This window comes from Myotis yumanensis, unplaced genomic scaffold, assembly GCF_028538775.1.
Source record: "Myotis yumanensis isolate MYYU_CA2020_CCGP unplaced genomic scaffold, mMyoYum1.0.hap1 SCAF_20, whole genome shotgun sequence".
In the NCBI taxonomy this organism is placed as follows: Eukaryota; Metazoa; Chordata; class Mammalia; order Chiroptera; family Vespertilionidae; genus Myotis; species Myotis yumanensis.
This window is the reverse complement of record NW_027223771.1, coordinates 13,096,131-13,115,922: the sequence shown is the minus strand read 5'-3', so window position 1 is coordinate 13,115,922 and position 19,792 is coordinate 13,096,131. Positions and strand designations below refer to the sequence as shown.

Here is a 19,792-nt window from a genome sequence, read left to right as displayed (position 1 = left end):
CCAAATGGATCCCAAGTGGTGGGCCTACAGGAGGCAGCAGATCTATGTTTATATCTCTATTCCCCTTGCTTCACTCTCCCACCCCCCCCAAAAATGAATAAAAGTATTTTCTAAGATATTTTTTAAAAGAATAATCTCTGTGTTTTCTGAACTTAAATCTGTGAGCCCATTAGTGCCCCACCCTGGGTATGAGTTACAGGTGGGTTTATTTCACATGTGTTGGTTTCACAGCTTTATCTCTATGTCAGGGCTCACCAAATAGCACACATGAGAAAGGTGTGCTTTGTTGCATGTCAGTTCTCCTTTTCTGGGAGCGGGAGGGGGGAGGGGGGCGAACATCCTTGCCTTAGAGGCAGCAAATGTTGGCAAGTAGTGAAGACTATTGCCATTGGAATCAACAGGAATGCTGACTGGTTATAAAAGACACATCCTGGGACTGAATACAGCATTATGCTTCCTCTAGATTTGAGGTCTTGCCTGTTGAGCAACAACCTTGAGGTGAACACCATAGAGGGACCAGGAGAATCCACAAAACCATTAGATTGTTTTCTCTGCCAGTGACTTCAGCTACAGGAAATAGCGATGGAGGTCCTCAGAATGTCCTCAAATAGCATAAAAGCCACAGGCCCCAGGGTAATTTTGGATTTACCTCAAGAAGAGGCACATTTAATCTAGTTTAACTGCAGTTGTCTCCCATGACTATGCAAACAGTGTTTATGTCCCAAGTAGAGGCCCATTGCAGGAAAATTCCTGCGAGCTATAGGGCTTCCTGCAGCTGGTACAAAGCAGAGAAGGGAGCAAAACCCACTGAGACGGACTTCCCCTCCTGCTCCCAGCTGCTCAGGTTTCGTTTTCCCTCCAGTTTCCAGTCACTGCTGCTGGGTTGGCCCTCCCACCCCCAGCTGTTCTGGCTGATGTTGCCCTCCCGCCTCCCGCCTCCCACCTCCCGCCTCCCGCCTCCCGCCTCCACAACCTTGGCTTCATTACTGTCTCTGCCACCTCTACTTTGTTCCCTTCTGTAGCACTTCGCTTCCATGTTGTCTTCAGTCTTTGCTCGCAGCCAGTATATGCAAATTAACCACCATCTTGTTTAGGGTAATTTGCATATAGCCACTCTGGCTGATGGGTGTGGCTTAAGGTGTAGTGAAGGTACAGCAATTTGCATGTTTGTCTTTGATTAGTGTAGATACTAATCCCACCTCAGAGTCTTACAACAAATGACACCAGCCTATGAAATCTCATACTTCATGACACATGGCCTCTTTATAGCACTTGGACAGCAGTTCCCCTAAAGATTGCTGACACTTAAGTAATAAATACTGTGAACACAGAATATAATTCACATTGTTCACAGAGCACAATAAACACTGCCTATTAAGGGTGACCAATGACCTCTACGATAAAAGAGGCACCAGACAACAAATTAGAACCACAAAGTCATGCACACTTTCTCTCAAGGCCTTCTTCAGCAATGCAAAATCAGCCAATATTGAATAAAGAGTGATTTTCTGCTATCAAGCGGTGCCTACAAAAGCACAGGTAGTCTGGGACACCTGTCCATACTAACAAATCACTATTTTCCTTTCAATAATCCCAGGAATTGAATACAACCAACAAAACTTAAGGTACCAAATAAAAAGCACCTTTACATAGATCATAAACCAGAGCAAAGGACAGCAAGAGGTTTGCAGGATGGTGAATTGGAACCTGAAACAATTCCCCACAGCATAATGTGAGAAACACAATGTCCCTGAAGTGTTAGCATTTCTTAGCTGAGGCAGGGGGCTTTTGAAGAAAACCTGGGTCAGATCAATTCTCAAGTCAGAGAGAAAGAAATGAAGATCCAGCCAGAAGCTAGGAATATTCATGATATTCTCAAGTACAACCTCAGAGTATGCAGAGGCTGTGAGTGATGCACACTCTAAAGGTGAGCTAGGTGGTAGGGGTGAAATAATTTCCTCACAAATACTCGCAGTGACATCAATCAGGTAGTAGGACTGAGTGCGTTAGCAGGTGCAATGCAATTTCTGAAAAACTCAATTGTACCTGAAACTTATAAGGAATCTAGCAGAGTGTATGTTCTGATAAAAGGGATTCCTATTCAAGTAAATGAGTGTAAAAGTTTCTCCATTGGTATTGGTATTCGGGGTGAGAAAGATAAAAAATTTTCTGCAAATTTAAACCTTTTCTCCAGTGTGCACTCTCAAGTGTTGAATGAGGAAAGATTTGTAGAAAAAAGATTTCCCACATTTAATATATTCATAAGGTGCTTTTCCAGTGTGAACTCTGTGGTGTTGAATGAGAATAGAGCTTCTGCTAAAGGACTTCCCACAGTCACTACACTCATATGGCTTTTCTCCAGTGTGAACTCTCTGATGTTTCCTGAGAGTGGAGTTATGCCTGAAACACATCCCACATTCACTAAAGTTATATGGTTTTTCTCCAGTGTGAATTCTCTGGTGTACAGTAAGCATAGACATATTACTGAAGGACTTACCACAATCACTATGCTTATAAGGCTTTTCTCCAGTGTGAATTCTCTGGTGTACAGTGAGGTTACACCTAATACTGAAGGACTTCCCACATTCAGTACACTCATACGGCCTTTCTCCAGTGTGAACTCTCTGATGTTTATTGAGAGTAGAGGTTTTTCTGAATGACCTCCCACATTCACTACACTCATAAGGCTTTTCCCCAGTGTGAACTTTGTGGTGCTTAATAAGGTAAGAGCTTTGACTGAAGCATTTCCCACAATCACTACATTGATGGGGCTTTTCTCCAGTGTGAACTCTCCTATGTCTATTGAGGTTAAAGATACATCTGAAAACTTTCCCACATGTATTTCACTCATATCTCACTTCTCCAGAGCAGATGCCCTGATGTTGAGCAAGGTTCTGGTTGTGGCTGGCAGCGTTTTCACATTTACTGCATTGGTGATGCCTGTTGCTATTGAGTAATTCCTGTGAAATCTCACTGCCACTGTGTGGTTCCTCAGTGCTGAGAGTGGCCTGGTTCAGGAGAAGCTCTGAGATGGCTGGGAAGTCTTCCCCAATCTCCCTCCTGGTTGAGGGGAGCCCTGGTAAGTAGAAGCTGAACCTGATCACAAATGAGGCCCTGTCCACAGCTCCTTCCGAGGGCTTCTCCACTGGCTTCCCTCTGTTGCTGGTGAGGGTTTGCACTGAAACAGAAGTTTCTCACACACGCATCACTGAAGAATCCTTTCTGCTCAAAGTCTGCTGTTTGTGACTCAGTCAGATGCAGAATATCTTTGAACACTGAGAAACACTGCTTACAAAGATGGGTCCTCTGGGTTGCTGAGGCTGTCTTAGAAGCCCTGACCTGTAACTCCCCTTGTACAGATACATTCTGCTCAGAACAGGCCTCCACACCATCCGATTTATGCCAACAACCTGAAAACAGAAAAATACTGCTGAAATGAATGTCGACGGTGGTGACAGGGAGAAGTGCCTTTACAAAAGTGTTGCATTTAAGACATTGGTTCCATATAATTGACTGACAGTAACATATCCTTGGGAAGAATATATAAGATGCTGCTGTGAAGTTCTGTGCTACTTAAGATCATGAAATGGGGAGGATCCCAAACAAAATATAAACAAACATGGCAAGCACCCAATGAAATAGAAGCTGGATTGTCTGCTCATTCTTCTGCTAACAGTGTTCAGCTGGGCTTGTCTGATGGTGACCTGTGCAAGCTGTGCAGAAGGTTGCTTATTTCATGTAAAATTCAAGAAATAAGGAAGTTGTGTTGAGGACTACGGAAGCATATGTTGGCACCTCATAACACATGTGCAGGTTAACATTTGAGAATACTGCAGACAGAGCCTTACAGGTGGATAGGTGTTGCAAAAAGGCCACAGAGGTAAAGGTTAGCTAAAATCCAGGAAGTCACAGATCAAATGAGAGGTCAGCAAAGTGTCAAACATGGGAATGAAAAGGTAAAAATGAGCTACTGCCAGTGGCACTTGAACCTAAACACTGTTGTACATGAGCAGGTTCCTAGTATTATCTAAACACAGCCCTTAGGACAAAGGTCTACCAGGTGCACCTCAACCGAGCTCGACTACCTCTTAGATCATCCTGCAAGTTCACCCTGTGAAAATAACAAGGGTTCCCTTTGGAAATTCTACTTTACATGCACATAAAACACAAATATTCTGAGTTTTACTGAAAGGCAACAAAGGTGAGCAGTTCAGCACTGGCCCTGATCAACACAGCATGTAATAGTATCCAGGTAACAGAGTATTTCAAACAATGGAAGGAATGTCTTACAAGAACTGCCTCTGGTTCATGTAAGTAAAGACCATAACCTGGCATAGCCACAAACAGCCTTTACATGAGGAAGGGGTCATAAATGGAAGCCATGCATGTGGACATAGTCTTCCTCACTGGAAAAGGAAGTTCGAGGTGGAACTCATTAAACTTTCTGCAACAATCCTGATTCCCGGATACTTCCTGCACTATTTGAGGCAATGGGTTTGATGGTTATTCATGGAGTCCTTTGCTCAGGGATCTCCACACATCACAAGTCAGCACTGGAAGCCACAGCACATTTACAGGACCATTGGGAAAACTAGCCCATTGTCTGGCTGTGGGAGAGAGAAAGCTACATTTGGAAAACAAAGAAGAGAGGACATCACTTCAGGACACTAGGAGAGATGTGAAGGGCTTACCTACAGATGATACCAGTGCAAATACTTCCAGCAGCACATCGCACTACAGAAGTCTCTGAGCCTCATCAAGGAGCCTCCACATGGCAATGGCCACATCATCAAAGTTCATATCCAGTCACAATGGGGACAGTACAGCCCATGAGCAGCTTCACTCCAAGGATTTTATGTTCATAATGTTCCCCACATTCACATATATCTGCTCCCTCATTTCCTGACATCAGAAAAGTTACCAGGGACTGCAGACACAGCTGATTCTCACAGCCAGTCGGCCTGGAGGTCAAATCCCTCTAGTATTAACTACAACAATCAAGGCTTAACTACAAGATTGCACACAAAGACAACTAGGGGTTGCACCAAGAAAGCATAAAAAATGCGAAGACAAAGAAACAGGACAAAACTATCAAGGGAAGATATTGAAGTCAGAACCACACTTTTAAGGTCTCTCAAGTACTCTCTAGAAGCTGTCGATAAACTTATTGAGATCTACAAGAAATCTAATGAGACCCTCAATGCTGTGAACCGACTAGAAATAAAGCATCCACGGACTGAAATAAAGAATATTATACAGACTCAAAACAGGAGACCAGAGGAGCACAAGAATCAAGTCAAAGATTTGAAATGCGAAGAAGCAAAAAACACCCAACCGGAAAAGCAAAATTAAAAAAGAATCCGAAAATATGAAGAAAGTGCAAGGAGCCTCTGGGACAGCTTCAAACGTACCAACATCAGAATTATAGGGGTACCAGAAGATGAGAGAGAGCAAGATATTGAAAACCTATTTGAAGAAATAATGACAGATAACTTCCCCTACCTGGTGAAAGAAATAGACTTACAGGTCCAGGAAGCGCAGAGAACCCCAAACAAAAGGAATCCAAAGAGGACCACACCAAGACACATCATAATTAAAATGCCAGGAGCCAAAGACAAAGAGAGAATCTTAAAAGCAGCAAGAGAAAGAAACTCAGTTACCTACAAGGGAGTACCCATACGACTGTCAGCTGATTTCTCAACAGAAACTTTGCAGGCCAGAAGGGAGTGGCAAGAAATATTCAAAGTGATGAATGCCAAGAACCTACAACCAAGATTACTTTATCCAGCAAAGCTATCATTCAGAATTGAAGGTCAGATAAAGAGCTTCACAGATAAGGAAAAGCTAAAGGAGTTCATCACCACCAAACCAGTATTATATGAAATGCTGAAAGGTATCCTTTAAGAAGAGGAAGAAGAAGAAAAAGGTAAAGATACAAATTATGAACAACAAATATGCATCTATCAACAAATGAATCTAAGAATCAAGTGAATAAATAATCTTAGGAACAGAATGAACTGGTGATTATAATAGAATCAGGGATATAGAAAGGGAATGGACTGACTATTCTTCGGGGGTTTTGGGAACGGGTGTGGGAGATGCAGGAGGAGACTGGACAAAAATCATGCACCTATGGATGAGGACAGTGGGGTGGGGAGTGAGGGCAGAGGGAAGGGTGGGAGCTGGAAGGAGGGGAGTTATGGGGGAAAAAAGAGGAACAAATGTAATAATCTGAACAATAAAGATTTAATTAAAAAAAAGAAAAGATACCAGGCATTGGTCCCATCGAAGTCACTCTCCCCTTATGTTCCTACTGACACTGTGTTTTCAAGCAACAATAAGGCAGATATCCATATAGATCAGTGATGGCGAACCTATGACATGAGTGTCAGAGGTGACATGCAAACTCATTTTATTGGTTTATTTTTCTTTCTTAAATGGCATTTAAAGATATAAAATAAATATAAAAAATATAAACCTTTGTTTTACTACGGTTGCATGTATCAAAAAATTTCTCACACCCGCCAGAATGGCCATTATCGACAAATCCACAAACAATAAGTGTTGGAGAGGATGTGGAAAAAAGGAACACTTGTGCACTGCTGGTGGCAATGCAGACTGATGCAGCCACTCTGGAGAACAGTATGGAGTTTCCTAAAAAAACTAAAAATGGAACTCCCATTTGACCCAGTCATCCCACTTCTAGGAATCTATCCCAAGAAGCCAGAAACACCAATCAGAAAGGATATATGCACCCCTAAGAAATCTAGGATGAAAGGCCTGGTAGAACAGTAAAAAGCCACAAGTTAATTGTTTCCTTTTGGTTACCCACACTGAAGGTTCAGTGTTATTTCTCTATGTTTTAGTTGCTCTTTTTCAGGTTGTGAACTAAAGGCCGACAAAGATTACCACTTAAGGTGGATAATGATGAAAATGAGCACCAATTATCTTTACGAACGGTATTTAAACTTTTCAAAATATACTACTAAACCTTTCTTGATTCCAGCCTTAGTTCCTATTTGTGTGGCTTAATACTTAATTTTTATTATAGTATTTTTATAACTGGGTATTGTATACTGATTTTTCTGTATAGCTGTGATACAAAACTTGGTATTTTTACTACTCCTTTGGTAATCATATAAAAGTCCAGTTACACTACTGTTCAACTTTTTATATTTATAAACTTAAGATGCCTTATATAACAGCGGTTCTCAACCTTTGGGTCATGACCCCTTTGGGGGTTGAACGACCCTTTCACTGGGGTTGCCTAAGACCATCAGAAAACATACATAATTACATATTGTTTTTGTGATTAATCACTATGCTTTAATTATGTTCAATTTGTAACAATAAAATTGGGGATCACCACAACATGAAGAACTGTATTAAAGGGTCGCGGCATTAGGAAGGTTGAGAACCGCTGCCTTACAAAGTCTTTGGGGTAGTGGTAAATGTTCTTTGTCCCCTGACCATAGCCTGCTGCTTAACTTGTAGGTGGTCAATAAATGTTGGGTAATCATACTGTGGATAGGTGATGACATGTACAACTATAGGGTGTCATCTCCCTCCCCCCCCAAAAATATATATATATACACACGCTTTGAATAATCATAAAGACAGTGTTTGTTAAAATGCATTTCATTTTCAAAATTGAGCTACCAGCTGTTAAAGTGTATATGCATATTTTGGGACACCCTGTATGTCATCTAATGCATTTTTATGCATTTGTTCAAATTTACTGAATATGAGAAATTGATTGTAAAAGTCCCATAAAACTTGAAAGCAACATTGTGCACAAATTAGTTTTCCATCAGTGGTAATAGCAAAAAGTTTATAAGTAACTCGTTTTTAACATAAGAACTTTTGGGGGTGTTTATTTTGATGTAGTCCCATTTGTTCATTTTCTCTTTAGTTTCAACTGCCCTAGCAGCTGTGTCAGTGAAGAAATTGCTTCGGCATATGTCTGAGATTTTGTTGCCTTTGTATTCTTCTAGAATTTTTATGGTTTCCTGTCGTACATTTAAGTCCTTTATCCATTTTGAGTTTATTCTTGTGTATGGTGTAAGTTGGTGGTCTAGTTTCATTTTCTTGCATATATCTGTCCACTTTTCCCAACACCATTTATTGAAGAGACTCTCTTGGCTCCATTGTATGTTCTTGCCTCCTTTGTCAAATATTAAAATGGCACTACATCCAAATAAAAAGCTTCTGCACAGCAAAAGAAACAATCAACAAAACAACAAGAAAGCCCACTGCATGGGAAAACATATTTGCCAATGTCATATCTGATAATGGCCTAATCTCCAAAATTTATAGGAAACTCATAAAACTTAACAAAAAGAAGATAAACAATCCAATCAAAAAATGGGCAAAGGATCTAAATAGGCACCTTTCAAAAGAGGACATTCAGAAAGCCAAGAGACATATGAAAACTTGCTCAAAGTCACTAATCATCCGAGAGATGCAAATCAAAACAACAATGAGATACCATCTCACACCTGTCAGACTGGCTATCATCAATAAGTCAACAAACTACAAGTGCTGGAGAGGATGTGGAGAAAAAGGAACACTTGTGCACTGCTGGTGGGAATGCAGACTGGTGCAGCCACTATGGAAGACAGTATGGAGTTTCCTCAAAAAACTAGAAATGGAACTCCCATTTGACCCTGTGATCCCACTTCTAGGAATATATCCCAAGAAACCAGAAACACCAATCAGAAAGGATATGTGCACCCATATGTTCATAGCAGCACAATTCACCATAGCTAAGATCTGGAAACAGCCTAAGTGCCCATCAGTAGATGAATGGATTAGAAAACTCTAGTACATCTCCATGATGGAATACTATGCTGCTGTAAAAAAGAAGGAACTCTTACCATTTGCAACAGCATGGATGGAACTGGAGAGCATTATGTTAAGTGAAATAAGCCAGTCAATGCAGGAAAAATACCACATGATCTCACTCATTTATGGATAATAAATACCATTACAAACTTTTGAACAATAATAGATACAGAGGCAGAGCTGCCTGAAACTGATTGTCAAACTGCAGCGGGAAGGCCAGGGAGGGTTGGGGGGCAGGAGGGAGGGGGGTAAGAGATCAACCGAAGGACTTGTATGCATGAATATAAGCATAACTAATGGACATAAGACACTGGGGGGTAAGGGAGGCCAGGGGATTGTCAAGGCGGGGGGGAAGGACACATATGTAATACCCTTTGTAATACTTTTAGCAATAAAAAAAAGAAAAAAAGAACTTTTGGGGGGATTGTATGATGTAGAAACTTAAGTTGAAGTGCTATTTTTCTGTTCACAGGTCAGTCTAGGAGCTGGAGCAAAGGATGAACTGCACAGTGTTGAAGAAGAGGCAATGAATTACGAAGGCAGTCCAATTAAAGTAACACTGGCAACTTTGAAAACGTCTGTACAGCCAACAGTAAGGGCACTTGTAATTGGCTTTCATGGCAAGGTCTAATTCTGTTGCCCTCAGGCAGGTTACCCCAGGGAGATAGGCTTGGTTGTTGCTGCAGGGTTGAATGATGAACACTGGAACATGGTGATTGCTCTTGTGTATCAGGTGGGAAAACGGGTTCATTGGTTTGTTCATTTGGTTCATGGATTTGTCTGTCATGCCTGTTAACACAAACATTTGTAAGTTATGAGCAGGTTTTATACCAAAACATTTAACTTTTTATTTTCTGTACAATATTTATTGATTTCAAATCTCTTTTAGGTTTCCCTTGGTGGCTTTGAAATAACACCACCTGTGGTCTTACGGTTGAAGTGTGGTTCAGGGCCTGTGCATATTAGTGGACAGCACTTAGTAGGTATGTTATTTTTGTTGTCTTTTATGCAGTTACCTTGTTCCTTCTGGACTACTGTCTTTATAGTAGGTTTAAATGGGAATCTAGTAGTTATATTACTAATTTATAACTGGAAACACCTGTTACTTTGCATTTAAAACCTGTAATGAGTGTTAGGCTCCACGGTTCCTTTTTGTAAAATGTGTTTGCTTTTTGCCTTTTTTAAGTAGTAGAATCTGTTTTTAAATACTCATTATTATATATTAATGCCCTTTTTGGTGAGTTATTGCTTCTGGGTTGAGTTTTAGTAGTGCCTCCTAAATTTATTTTAGCTGTGGAGGAAGATACAGAGTCAGAAGATGATGAGGAGGAGGATGTGAAACTCCTAAGTATGTCTGGAAAGCGGTCAGCCCCTGGAGGTGCCAGCAAGGTCCCACAGGTAGGGATGTAATTTATTTGTTACAGGTCTCATTCTGGCCTTCAGTTTGGGCACTTACTCATGAGGTCTTATTGTTTTTATTTTTAAAGAAAAAAGTAAAACTTGCTGCTGATGAAGATGATGAGGATGATGATGAGGATGATGATGATGATGAAGAGTAAGTATGGACTTAGAAGCTTGACAATGTTGTTATGGGGAGTTTTAAGAAAATTATTTTCCAAAATCTTCCTGTGGAATTGGGTAATAGCTTTAAAAAAAGGGTAAATGATCAGAGGTTGTCATTCTGGGTTAAAAGAGCCAAGTTAAAGGATACTGTTGGAACTATGAACCTTAAAAGTGCTGCAGTGCATTGAGAACTTTCAGAAGTATTTTCCTGATGTTTGACTAGGTACCTTTTTCCTGAGGAATATTGTTGTGGTCACATGACTGTGGCTACCAGTTTGGTGTATTTTATGCTGAATAGTTTATGGTAAATGGGTTGGGTGGAAAAAGACTCAGAATAGCTGTAGCTACATTCATTTCGTAAGTTGTGACTTCTGGATCCCCACCCTCCAAAGACTTTGGCTCCTGGTTCTCTGGTCCTTATTGAGAAATTAAGATCCTAAATGAGAATAGGATTTTCATGGAGAATTTAAAATTAGGTTGGAAACAAGAGTTGATTTGTTTGCTAACCTAAGGCAATGGTAAATACTAGGTGCACACTGGGGAATAAAGTGCCATTCATGTCTTGGTTGGGTGGCTCGGTTGGAGTGTTGTCGCGTGCACCGAAGGGTTGAGGCCGTTCCCGGTCGGGATGCATATGAAGGCAACTAAATGATGTTTCTCTTCCCCTTCCTCTCTAAAGTCAGTTAAAAAAACATCCACGAAGAGGATTTAAAAAAAGTGCTACTTACGGTTGCCCTATATGCAATAGCATCAGTAACTTTTAATACATTAGAATTTTTAGTTGCCCATTAACTTTGTCCCTGAGTTCCTAGGTTGATCCATATATATTAACATTTAAATAGAATGAGAGAGAGACTGAGAAGAATGTGATCAACTCTGGAAGAGAGGTTTTCAGCAACCTCATCAGGCCAAGCAGGATGATCTTCATAAAGCCCCTCGAGCATGCCAGTAGAGGCAGGAAATAGGAAAGGATGAGAGCTTAATACTTAGGAAAATTTGTGTCCACCCCAATGTAATGGGTGTTTGCTGTTAGAATATTTGCCATTAGTAAGGATTAAAATAATATACCAAGAGGAATGGGAAATCTGGGTGCTTAATTAGGCTTGAGTTTATTTAATCTGGTGATTTCAAGTTACCTTTGTGTAGGTTTACAAGTGAACATCTAATAGAGCCGTGGGCAAACTAGTGACACACCTGAGGAGCTGCCTGGCCTGGAGGAACACCATGAAGCACCAGTTGCAGAGACAGATCCCTTTTGGAAGCAGCAGCAGTGTCACCGCGCCTTGGAGAAAGCAAGGCGGGAAGAACACACGGCACAGCTGCTGCCCCAAGAGCAGGAGGTCCCAGAACTGGTCCTGCACCTCAGCACCAACAGGCCCCAGGACCCACCAGCAAAGAGGCCTTTTTCAGAATCGTCTGAAAGAGGAGGAGCAGGAGCAGATGTCCAGGAAAAAGCCCCGCCTGCCCCAGCCCCCGCAGCAGACACCCGGGCTCCCTCTGACCCTGCCCGTCGCCACAGCTGTCACCCCATCCCTGGGAAGCGGGTGGTCAGCGGCCAGAAGAAGCCTGTGAAGAAGATGGCACCGCTGATGGCCAAGTCCATTACAGATTACAAGAAGTGGACCTACTTCCTACGATAAGGCCCGGGCTTCCCTGGAGATGGGAATTGGAAGGAGGCCTGCGAGCACAGTGAGGGAGTGCTCCTTCCACAGGAGACCAGCATCTTGGCCGTTGTGGGAACTCTTGGATGAGACTGCCATCGATTTCCAGGGTTGCACCTGTGCACCTTCCTGCCAGCCCAGTCTGCAGAGCTTGTGAGCCCTTGCATGCATACACCACACACAGAGAAGGATCTGGACCCACAGAGGACAGCTTTTGTATATCTGGGTGGTGGGAATGTGGTGCACTTATTGGACTTATTATCACTTCCTGAAATTTGATTTCCAAGTCCGTAACTATCCATGCATTACCTGAACTGCAATGTATACTACTGCGACTGGTGATCACAGTCATTACTGTCAGGAATTCTTAGATTTGATCAAGACAAAGACTGGGTTACCTTCAAAACCCTCTGTGAGGAGGCATACACAGATGGCCCAACTCAATAAATGATGTTAAAGCAACCGACTCCTGGAGTTTGTTAGTGTTGTGCTTGTGAATTCCTGGGCCACAGCCCCTGCCTCCCTGCCTGGAGAGTGTGTGTGCATTTGTGTGTATATATACAGGCATAGAGAAGGCTCTGGAGGGGGAAATGGAGAGGTATGATGGTTCACGCGCGTATGCACATGTGTCATATATACACATATGTGAGCACTTTGATGTAGCAATTTTAATGATAGGCTTTATATCCTCCAGATATGACCGTGTGTGTGTGTTTGTGTGTGTGTGTGTGTGTGTGTGTGTGTGTGTGTGTGTGTACTCATTCATGCACAGAAATGATTGTGCCATTTGAAGCCACTTTTCCTCAAGGACATTGCCTCCTTCTCAGGGGCTGAGATGCTGAGCAGTGTGCATTTGAAAACCTCACCCTGGCCAGTGAGCTCCGTGTTTGGAGAATAAGCCCGCACTCCCAAGGGTCACAGGTTTGATTGCCATCAAAGGCATGTACCTGGGTTACAGGTTCAATCCCAGGCCCCGGAGGGGGTTTGGCCAAATTGGGGAGGCTGCCGCCAATCAATTCTCTCACTTCCTCTGTCTCTGCTCTTACCCACGGTCCCTCCCTTCCACTCATTCTAAAAATCAATGCGAAAAAATATCCTGGGGTGAGGATTAACAGAAAGAAAGAAAGGAAGACAGGAAAAGAAAACTTCAAGGAGGTACAGGCACAATTGTTGGAATCCAGGAGCCAGCAAGAGTGGGAAGCCTGTAGGGGACCATAGGGAAAAATCTGTGAAGGGCTCAGTCCTAGGAATAAAGACAGAAGAGAAGGTAGGAGTAAGTTGCCCCGCCTCAGTTTCCCATTCTCTAGGTGGCCCAGAAAGATCATCAGTTTCTGAAATTGGATTGAGATGCAGCCGCCTGCAGGCACAAGGCAGAAACAAACCTCAATCCCCTGGACAGGACAATGGCATCACCTTTCATCCAACACTATTTCTAAAAACAAGTGATCAACTACCCTGCCCTACACAGTCAAACACAAGAACAACATAATGAGGCAATGAAACATCAAAATATTGGAACTGTCAGACACAGACTGCCCAAGAACTATTTTAGCCAGTACCATCATAATAGCATATATTCAGAACGTGCTTACCAAAAGTCGTTTAAGCCTTTTTGATGCCCGAAATTGTGTCCCCTGCTCAGCTTATACATGGAGGCCCTAACCCTGAATACTTTAGAATGGGACTGTATTTGGAGATAGGAGTTTTAGGAGGAGATGAACTTAAAATGACCTGGTTAGGGTGGGACCTTATCCAATAGGACTGTTGTCCTGAGACAAAGAGGACATTTGGATACATAGAGACAGCAGGGATGGTTTTCCATACAGGGTAACGATGGCTCAGTGGATAGAGCGTCAGGTACCCGGTTCCATTCTGGTCAAGGGCACTATCTTGGTTGCAGGCTCCTACTCCACCATGGTGAAGACACCTGCAGGAGGCCAATCGGTCTTTCTCTCTGTCTTTCCCGCTCTTTCCAACTCTCTCTAAAAATAAAATCAATAGAGCCCTAGCCAGTTTGGTTCGGTGGACAGAGCACTGGCCTGGGCACTGAAGGGTCGTGGGTTAATTTCCTGACGAGGGCACATGCCCAGCTTTTGGGCTTAGTCCCCAGTGTGGGGCCTGCATGGTGCGGCCAATCAATGATTCTCATCATTGGTCTCTCTCTCTCTCTCTCTCTCTCTCTCTCTCTCTCCCCCCCATCTTCCTTCCGTTTGTTAATCAATAAATATATATTTCAAAAGATAAAGTAAAGTAAAAGCCAATGGAAAAAAAAACCATTGGGGGAGGATTAAAAAATAGAAGAATGATATTTAAAACTTTATTTCATTCCAATTAAACACACACACACACACACACACACACACCATGTGTGCATTTGTGTGTATATACACACACGGAAAAGATTTAGAAGGATGCTTGGAGATACACCAAGGTCCACCCCCGGTGAACACCTCCGTGTGTCTGAGTTGTGGGAATGTAGTGTTTTTGTTTTACTACTTTGTGTGTGTGTCACATATCCTTTCTTCAAAATGGATTTATGACTCTGAGGATTCGTGCAGTGTTCACTCCGCACATCGATACTTCTGAGCATATTGAACACAATGATAACGCTCAGGAACTCTCACTTCTCACCAATTCTAACACTTGGGGTATCTTTCAAACCCCGAATGGCAAGGGAAATACAGACTTCTCAGCGAATAAGGTTAAGGCCACAGCAAATCTGAGGGGGAAACTCAAAGGTATGCCTATGGAATCGTCCAAGAGACCAAATAACTTCACATATAGACAGAACAAGGTGGAGCGTCCACGGAGCTCTCCGATTTGCTCAAGGGGTCAGAGCAGGTTCATTCCTGGGGATGAGCTGCCATCTATTTTGTTCTTCTCTAGTCAAAGCAATGGAGCCAGTGTGGCGACTGTGGAGTTGTGCTTTGGGGCAGGAATCAGAAAGCTACTGAAACGGAGTCCTTATAGGGTGAAGGGAAGTGCCCTCAAGAACTCTGGAAGGGGAAGGGCTGATGTGAGTCAGGCCCGACTGTTGGTGTGCAGGTGTGCAGGTGACGAGAGCACAAGGTCATTCAACCATTCCTTCCAGAAGAACTGATGGAGGCCTTGCTCAGACCCTGCTCCGCGGGGACCCACAGACACAGGGACTAGTCCTGCCCTCGGTAGGGCTAAGCTGTTTGACTGCAGACAGATGGCGTTCTCTCCCTAGGCTCCCACTCTTTCCCCTGTTCAGAAAGGTACCCTCAGCCTGGCCCTCAGCTTCTTCACCTCCAGCTTCCTGTCTTCCTGAGAATTGAGCCGCTTATGCAAATGAATTTCACCTGCCTCAGCCTCAGTTTCCTCCTCCAGAAAGGGATTCAGGTAACCCACAAGTGACCCTGCTCCCGCCACACAGGAAGCCCTCAAGGTTCCATTGGTCCTGGGTCCCCCGTGGGAGGAGCCAAACCCCGCCCCTAACCCCTGCCCGCGTGACCCCGCCCTCGACGCTAGACCTTCTATAAAGCTGCTGCTGGCCCTGCTCAGCACCAGTTGGCTTGTGGCTGACCAGCGAGAAGGTCGCACGCACATCCAAGTGCAAGCATTTCCGAAGCCTCACCCGCCAGGGACTGGGTGCCAGAAGCTGGTTCCCGGGAAAGGAAGCACTGTGAGGAGCGGGCGTCGGAGGAGAACCCTTCCAAAGCTCCCCCAAGCCCACGCCCCCAGGTGTCTCTTCCACTGGGGGACGAGATGGAGGGACACCCCCGCGCATCCTGCGGCGCATCCCACAGCTCTGAGCGTCCATGGAGAAAGCAAAGAGCGTCCTCGCCGCTCACGAGGCCCCTCCCAGGGCCGCACTTTCGTGACTGCTGGGAGGAGAGAAGGCCCGGCCACACAGAGCCTTCTGGCGGCAGAGGCTCGTCCCTTCCATGGGTGGCAGGTGCTCCCTGGATGTCTGGAGTCCATCGCCGGTCCCAGGCCCTGGCCCACGAGGCACCTCAGAGGCCTGCAGAAGGCCGCCGGGCAGCCTCTCGGGACAGGCACCTGGGGGCACCCCAGGGGAGAGGGGCTGTGAGTCGGACAGGGGAGCGCCCGCCTTCCCACAAGGACAATCCCCCGCTGGGGCCAAGGGCCAGAAGGAGCCCTCAGCTGGGAGCACCCAGAGACCTCACCCGGCCTCCGCCAGGGAGGAAAGCACACAGCCTATCTGCGGAGAAGGAACCGGGGGAAAGCTGTCCTCTCATGGGGTCAAGAAGAGGAAGGAAAGAGGGGGCAGCAGCCCCCAGAAGTCTACGCCTCCATCGGAGGTGGCTTCAGACAACCCCGAGAAGAAGCGAAAGCACAAACACTCAGGGGAAATACAGTCGCACAAATATGAGCAGCAGCAGCGTCTACACGGCTTAGATGCAGGAAAGGGGCCTGGGGGCCTGCTGCCCACGGTTAGGGAGAAGGTTGGGGACAACCTCAGGACTACAAAAGGGGATGTCAGAACTCCTCACCTGGGAAGGAAACCAGCAGGTCCCCTGTCTGAGATGGAGGAGGCAGTGGCAATGGCTGCGGAGGAGGAGGAGGAGGAGGAATTCGACCCGCCCAGCATGTCCTTTGAGGCCTACCTCAGCTACGACTGGCCTCCATCAGAAAAGGCTTCAGAAAATCCGGTGAAAAGGCAAAACCACAAACACTCAGGAACTAGCCAATCGTTCCGGACCGCTACACAGTCTACTGGAACCGCAGCAACCCCAGGTTCCACGCGGGTGCGGAGGACGACCGTGGGGGCTGCACGGTGGAGGTGAGCATCAGTGACTACCTGGACATCTACTGCCCGCGCTACGGGGCGCCGCTGCCTCCAGCTGAGCGCATGGAGCACTACGTGCTGTACACGGTCAAGGCGAGGGCCACGCCTCCTGCGACCACCAGCAGCGCGGCTTCAAGTATGGGAGTGCAACTTGCTAGCAGAGCCCAGGGGCGCTCAAGTTCTCCGAGAAGTTCCAGCTCTTCACGCCCTTCTCGCTGGGCTTCGAGTTCCGCCCGGGCCACGAGTATTACTACATCTCTGCCACACCACCAATGCTGGTGACCGGCCCTGCCTTCGGCTAAAGGTTTATGTGCGGCCAAGCAACGAGACCCTGTGTGAGGCCCCTGAGCCATCTTCACCAGCAATAATTCGTGCAGTAGCCTGGGCAGCTGTCAGCTCTTCCTCAGCACTGTCCCGGTACTCTGGACCCTTTTGGGCTCCTAGTTCTGGCCCACATGATGCCGGCCCCACCTGGACGACCGAATCCAAGACCAAATAGAGGCGCCTGGCTCTCCCTCCACTGGTGCTGCCCCCACCTACAGGGGGTTTCTGCCCGCTCCAGAACCAGCCCCAGTGACGGGGACAGCCAACAGCCCCTGATGCCTGAGGGGCAGGGTGTCAGTACAGCCCCTGAGCAGACCATCTCCTCAGGGGCACTGGAGATCCTGAGAAACTATCAGCGAGGTTGGGGTTTTTTGTTTGTTTATTTTTCATGGTTGGATCAGAAAGGCTTGAATTTTTAATTTAATTTATTTCTTGCTGTTGCCAGTGACTTTGAAAGGAAACACATTAGTTTTGGGGGAGGTCCTTGGCCCCCTGGGGGATGGGGATGGGTGACCCCTAGTCTGGTTGCTCCATTTGTTGGGTCCTGGCTGGAGACCACTGCAGACCACCCAGATGCCCCAGGACAGGCCCGCATGAGGCAGGAGGGTAAAGGTGAGACCCCTGGATTCTGGCCAAGGACTCTGAACCCACCTCAAATTCTCATCCCCTCAGCCCCACTCTCCGCATGCATGGTGATTGTCTCCCAGAGTGGAAACCCACGCTGTTTCACCAGAGGCCCCTGGGGTTCCAGCCATTCCGAATTACAGCTCTCCACTGTGCTCCACAGCCTCTCTCCATCACCCCTGAGCCCAAGAAGACCTTACATTTCTGTAAATAGGGCCAGGAAGTATATACTGTGGTTTATTTTTACTGTATTCCTGAGGACGAACTGGACAGTTTCTTCTTTTCTCACATCTTCAGGGGCATCTTTTATTTTGGTGGGAGGGTGGGTGGACTTTTTAGAGTAGAAGCCACACTTTGCAATAAGCTTGTTCGTCTGTCAGAGCCTTCTTACTCTACTCTGTGACTAAGAATGTTTATAAGAAAAAAGAAAACAGGACACTACAAGATGGGGGTGGGCCTGCCAAAAAGAAACCCCCCTCCCAAAGACACTTTAATGAAGTAAACAGCACATTCATACAGATTTCATATTTCTACCCACCTTTCCTGGTCTGTATTTTATAGATATTATATATAAATACATATCGTGCACAGCTGCTTGGAGACCACCAGGCATTCCAGCTGGCAGGGGGTCGGGTGTTGGGGGGGGACTTTTGTAGGGGTTGGCCTGGGTGGTGGTGTTGCCACGCCTGGAGCTGGTGACAGGGCCTCCCCTCTCCCGTCACAATCAACTTTGGATTCTGTATTTTTTAATAAAATAAGCAAAAACCTCAAAACCAAAAAAAATTTTAATGCATTTATTATCGTTGATAGTATTACAGATGTCTCCCATTTTCCTCTGTGCATATATTCTTTTTTTTTGTAAATATATTTTATTGATTTTTCACAGAGAAGAAGAGAGAGAGATAGAGAGTTAGAAACATCGATGAGATAGAAATATCGATCAGCTGCCTCCTGCACACTCCCCACTGGAGATGTGCCCACAACCACGGTACATGCCCTTGACCGGAATGGAACCTGGGACCCTTTGGTCCTCAGGCCGATGCCCCATCCACTGCGCCAAACCGGTAACGGCTGTGCATATATTCTTAGGGGGATCTCTCCCAGTCCTCCCACACCCATCTCCTGGGAGATCTTCCAGTCTGTTCCTGTTAACCAGGTCTCTGGTCCCACCTTGTCCTTCCCAGGGCCACTTGCTGAACCACATCACCTTTATTCACCAATGTCATTGGCTGGGATGCTAGCCCGCCCCTTGAACTTGGAGAAAACTACATTACCCAGGAAGGAATGCGTGCACGTGGGCAGAGCTAAGAGGCACTTTGGTGTCAGTGCATCCGGTTAGGGCGGGACTTCCGCCTCCCTCCTCCTGGCGGGCATTTTGACCTCTTTAGTTTCTTCAAGGACTCAGAGGCTTCAGCCCACTGGTCGTGAGTAAGAGGAGGCCTAGGAGGCAGCGTCCTTGCTGTGCAGGGTGTGTCTGAGATTTGTTGAGCATCAACAGGCGGGGATTGGGGCCTCCGTGCCTCCCAGACTCCTCTGCTTACAGCCTTCCCGCAGCCTCACCCCACTTAACCCTCCAGCCTTGGGGACTGGAGCCTCTCAGTTACTGCAGCCCAGGAAGCCGCATCCAGAACAGTGAGTCGATCGTGGATGACACAGGGTGTGATGGGAAAGGGCCACAGGCTGCAATGCCACCTTCTAAGGACACGGGGGTGGGGCTGAGCCTGGAGGCGTAGGAGATCCCTTGCCTGTTTGGGGTCTAAAGGCAACAGAGAAGATGAGGTGTGGTTTTGCACGAGGAGTTTTAATTTCATTCTCAGAACGCTGGGGCCATAGATGGTTGTGCAAATAGAGGGACATTTTCTGAGGTAGGATTCTAACTTTTCCTAACATTGCTCAGAGGAAGGACAGACTGGAGGACAGAGGACAGCGCTGTGGACAGGGAGGGGAAGTCCTGTAAATGATAAGGGAACTGGCAAGAGTGAGCACTGAGCCCTGAGATAAT

The 19,792-nt window shown here is 45.7% G+C and overlaps 1 pseudogene; it reads left to right on the top strand.

The window, feature by feature from the left end:
* Positions 1 to 6,529: 6,529 nt before the first annotated feature.
* On the top strand, positions 6,530 to 10,403 carry LOC138998570 (nucleophosmin-like; annotated as a pseudogene).
* The last annotated feature ends 9,389 nt before the right edge of the window (positions 10,404 to 19,792 follow it).